Source organism: Centruroides sculpturatus, unplaced genomic scaffold (assembly GCF_000671375.1).
Source record: "Centruroides sculpturatus isolate CEXI.00-Female unplaced genomic scaffold, Cexi_2.0 scaffold780, whole genome shotgun sequence".
Classification (NCBI taxonomy): domain Eukaryota; kingdom Metazoa; phylum Arthropoda; class Arachnida; order Scorpiones; family Buthidae; genus Centruroides; species Centruroides sculpturatus.
The window spans coordinates 98931-104493 of record NW_019385021.1 but is presented as its reverse complement, the minus strand read 5'-3'; the positions used below and the strand labels follow the sequence as shown (position 1 = coordinate 104493).

Here is a 5563-nt window from a genome sequence, read left to right as displayed (position 1 = left end):
AATATAATAATTATTATTTTTATTAATATTAGAAAAAAATATTAATGCATCACTTCAGGAAGCTCCACACAGATATAAAATTCAAACAAATTATTTTTTCTGGTGCAAAATTTTTAAGACTTCTAAACTTTGAGTGCTTTTGAAAACTTAACTTCAAATATCAGAGGAGGAAAATGTTTTATTCTAATTGGTTCTGAGAATAGTAAGTAATCTGAAAGAGTAACTTGAATTGAAAATATGTGGTGCAAATGCCATAATAAAAACAACAAAACAGAAGATACATAGGAATTATTTTTATTTGCCTTCAAAGTACTCTCCATAAGACACAACACACTTTTGACAATGTTTGTAAAGCTTCTGGAAACAATTAGAAAAGTCTTGTTTTGGAACTATCTTCAGAACTGCTGTCACATAGGCCTGAATCACAGAGATGCCTGCAAAATGTGAGGTTTACCGATTGAGTGAAAAGTGTTGCAACAATTGAGTGGTCAGCACTGTCGTGTGGGAGTGGAAAAACTCATTGAGACAGGTTCTCCATCGTAAACTGTTTAATAAATATAAAAATTTCTTACAACAAATCCTTAAAAAGGTGTAACACCTATCCAAAGTCAAGAAACAAGTTCATAACACAAAAAATTCAACTGTTCTGACAGTAGTTTTTCTTCCGGCGATGGTGGCGTGAAGATGTCAGCTCCAGGGTGCATAACATTACTTGGACTAAGGTCTTCTAGCTACAAGGTGAACTTTAGCGATCTTGACGGCGCAGAAGGGTGAGGACAAGTCCCCTGAATATCTAACAAGCTCTCGTGGGAGAACGTCTGGATGACAAGAATCTTGGAGAGGAGTACTGCAAACCAAGAACCAAGAACGTCACATCCTTTTTCTGCACGGTTTTTATATGTTTCCTTTGGGTCCCAGATCGAACATTCCGATAGGTCAATGTCGATTTGTCCCCACTCTCCAATTGGTTCCCTTCCTCGTTACGAATTGTAACAAGATCAGAAGCCGGATCGTGGGATGAGTCAACACTGACTGACAATTTGATTCCTATCAAAGATGTTCGGTCTAAGCACTCAAATTCATCTATTGTTTTAATCTGAGTAGTTCAATTTTCTTAGAAATTTCTACAGACATGTCCTTATACGGACATAAAATATTCATTTTTTGTTTGATTTGTGGTGTATCCCACCATGTATATATATATGTTTTATTCGCTAATATTCTATGTTATCTGTAATTTCTTCATCTACGTAAATAACCCGCACTATATTTCCTTGTTTGACTCTTCCAACCTATATGCACTTTCTGGCTTGTTTTGGGCTGAAAAGAGGCACCAACCAACAAGGCAGCGTAGGAAGACTTTTCTTCTTTGTTCATTCTTGGAGAAGCAAGCAAAGGGAGAATCATGTGAGGAGAGAAGGGAACATGTCCATGAGGTCAGTAGTATACACTAAGTTCATTGTGGTAAACGTCGGAAGATTGCCCAACCTGTTATATGGATATATCCTTCTAACATGACCTTTCTGTATTCTTTTTTCTAACCTAGATTATATTAGTTTTTATTTTAAGTTAAGTTAGTTATAATTAGTATTATAATACGATTCTAATGGATTGTGTACTGGCTGGCTTCAGGACCCGCACGTGTAACCGGATATACGAGCCTTGTGAACGAGAGAAAAAGAGGAATGGTTTAGACTTATGTACTTCAAAATGGTTAACATGTAATATTATGGACAATTTTGAGCTCATGTATTTTGAATAATTTGTAGATTAACTGTAAATAAATAATTTCCTTTATCGTTAATTGAAAATTGTGTTAATACATGGTGTATTATTTGAATAATACGCTTTTCATTAACCCATCACACCACAGATGGCTTCTTTTTACAACATTATAATAATTATTATTTTCTTCTATACAAAAATTAGAAAAAATTTTCTGTTTTTGCACAAATTCTAGTCCCACTTGCAAAGCTTCACAAATATGATGGCAAGGACCTCTTCAAGGCAAGAAAAAAATCAAAAACATACCAAACTATTGCAATCTTCATTTAGAATCAATTTTATTTTTATTGTCAATTTTTATTTTTTAATGACAGCTTCAAGGCAAGGGAAAAAAATTCTGTAGGCACAATATCAGGCAATACAGCAGATAATCCAAAAGTGTCACACCACTCTAAGGATCTTACAGTGCACTGGTGCAATGTTGTGCAGCAAAAACCTTCCAGTCCTGTAGAACTCTGGCTGTATGTGCCAGATACACTTCAAAAAATGTTTCAGAACTTTCATGTTGTGCCATTTGTTCTAATGCTTTATAATACAACCTCTCACACAGACTGTGCTTGAAAGACTATGGCAGAAGCCCACTTGCAGACAAGTATATTCTACTGTGATGTTCGTTGTGATAAGTATGAGGTCCCATGAGTGTAATGGTACAAATAAACACTCGTTAGATTTTTCGACACAAAGTAATTTATTATTGGTTCAAACAGGTTTTTTTTTATTTTTCTTTTGGATCCCAACACTACAAATGGTTTCTGTACACACAGGCATTAAAATTTGATCTAACAAACAGCGGGTTAATTGAGCGCAACAACTATATGTGGGGCATAACTTATAACTAATACTTATAACCAGGGGCGCCGCTAGCTGTTTGAACGCCCGTGTGCAATACCGATTATGCCGCCCCCTGTTTAACTACGATTACCTATGCTGAGCTTGCCAGAAAGGCTCTTTGCCGCCCCCTGGACATGCCGCCCGTGTGCGGTGCACGCCTTGCACGCCCGCTTACGGCGGCCCTGCTTACAACTAAAGAAAGAAGAACAGAGTAGACGAATAAGAATAGTATAAGAGGAAGATGGAAATACTGTGGTGGTACACCGGTATATTTTTATTTGTCCATATATATTTTATATATGTTTATGTATTTTCCCTTCCTTCCTTCTTTGTTCTTTTGTATACAACTTCCTGGAACTTTCTTCCAAGTATGGGTGGTGGGTGACCTGGTTATGGGACAAAGGAAAGGTATAGCCCAGAGGGCAAAAAAAGGAGTCACTTAAGGCCACTTTTGCTCAGAACTTCGAAGAGAGAAGACACATCTGAGAGGTCTCCAGGTCGTTTTTGCATCGACCTGGAGGAGTATCTTCAATTAAGGTCATCTGAAGGGCCAAGTGGAATATTGATCGACTTTCACATACAATCGGTCCCCACAATCTAGAACGATATCATCCAACCACCGCCACTTCAAACGCCAACTATTAAGTACCCATTCTTGCTTGATACTATATTTCTACCTATCCTATTATCTATCTTTTCTCTCTTTCCTTTATTAGAATAAGTAGTAGTTAAGGTATTGATAAGTATTTCTTTGTACTGCGATATATTTTTTTGTTCTGCCTGTGGATCTAAAAAGGTTTTGTTTTGAGCGAAAAAGGTATTAGGAGTGTCAGAATCCGGAAAATCCTGCCAAGTGTTAATATACGTGTAGAATAAAAGAATGTTTTGTTATTTTAATATATGCATCCCTTTGTTAAATAAACCTCACTACGTGCATATGACCACAATACCTGGGATTTTCTTGAGTTCATACTCTTGGGTGGGACATCACTTTGGAGCTTTCCTGGAACATTATTTCTTATCCTTCCTGTAGACCTTTTGTATGATTCTTTCAATAGCTTCCTTCAAAGTTCTCTTATAGGAATTCCTTCCTATCGATTCCTTGGCTCCTCGTAGTCCCCAATCATCTTACACTCAATCTGGAGTACTACCTCTTTTCCGTCCTTACTCTTCGGAATTCGAGCCCAAACTGCTTCTCTCCTCATTTTCTTGGTCTCAGGGACTTACTTCTTCTTTTGTTCTACTACTCATTTCTTGGAATCGGTAATCCCACCCAAGGGAAAAGGGTTGAAAAGGAAAGTTCTAGAAAAAGTAAAGATAAAGGAACAAAGATACGGCTAAGACTAAAATTAATAAATACAAAATATACAATATTATGGGCGATGGCCAAACTACATTAGAAGCCACTTTAAATAGTGAGAAATATTTATACCTAACAATTTCAGCCCTGCTGTTTAAAAGTGTTACTTTTCTAATCTTAATTTTAACTGTGTTGTAGATGGTTATTGTATACTGTATATTTTAAAAATGCAATATATTATATATAATATAATTAAATGTAAGATTCAAAATTTTGTCTTTTTCATATTACTATTTATAGGTCATGGAGTACTCTGCACCTCTGCTTCAACCTAGTAACTAATTCCTGCCATGTGCCATTTTGTGGAAACACTACTAAATGGTGTAATGCTGTTAAAAGCATTTTATGGTATCATGAGATGCAGTGGCCAAACAAGCAGGACTGATCTCTGGGTGGATGATGGTCTTGGAAAATGACACTGCACTGTTTATCAGTGCTGTTGCAGGAGAGTGCATGTACCAAACTGCTTTCATACAATTGTCTTTATTTTGTATACTGGTTTAATCAGCACTGGTTTTGATTTTAAAAAATTAGTTTTAATTGTGTATAATAATTTATATGAATTACTAAGATATTTAATATTTAATAAACTTATTTAATTAATTTATTTAATAAAAATCAAGACTTCTTCTTTTTGTTGAAAGTGTCTTTATTTTATATTTCTTTACCAACTCAAAATGAAGTGATATTCTCAGGGCTGCAGAGTCAGGAAAAAAACACTCTACTCTGACTTCAACTCTTGATAATTTTAGTAGGCCGAGTCTGACTCTGGCAAAATTAAATACCAAGTCATTTTATAGGGGACTGAGGTGGTCATAGGGGTTAACCTACTCTGACTCTGAAAGGCATTTATCTAAATACTTTTATAGTTAGTATTTTTAATATTTAACTTACATCAATATTTATTTATATAAAATAATTAATTTTTAACAAATATTTAATAAGAGGAGAAATGGAGCAATAAAATTCTACATCTACATATCTTTATTCTACAGCTTTTGCACTTCAATTTCACCTTTCCAGAAAAGTTAGTTCAATTAAAAAGTGTGTGATCTAGCTACTTCAGCCCCTTGTTCAGAAAAGAAAAATATAATCTGATCAATTAGTCTGGCTCATTCAGAAAAATAAAATACTTATTTAGATGGGAATAAGAAAGGAATGAATCAATAATATACAAATTCAATTGGGTCAAAATAATTTAATTACTAAACAAATACAGGTATACCTTGCCTTACGTCGGTAATTGGTTCCAGGAAAACGACTTAAGTCGAAAAACGACGTAAGTCGAATTTACTTGTCTCCGAATCTACTTGTCACTCGGATAAACCATAAATTACTATTCCCAGTTCTGTATTTTATTTATTAATGCATTTTTAATAATATATGGTTAATAAGAATCTATTTTAAGCTTACAAACAAATAAATTTTAGTTTTTAATAGAGTACAGAAAAAAGTAATCTAAATTTACGAATGCATGTACTGTACTGTAAATACAGTACATACTTGTAAATGTGTATATTTTAATATGATTTTATGTGCTTTAAACGCTTTTCTAGTGATATTACGACTTCAATATTTGTGGCGGAC

The 5563-nt window shown here is 34.6% G+C and overlaps 1 protein-coding gene across 5 annotated transcripts in view; it reads right to left on the bottom strand.

The window, feature by feature from the left end:
* Window positions 1–5563, bottom strand: part of LOC111633541 (sulfate transporter-like) — an 84245-nt gene that overhangs the window by 24316 nt on the left and 54366 nt on the right. The gene's annotated exons all lie outside the window — the stretch shown is intronic.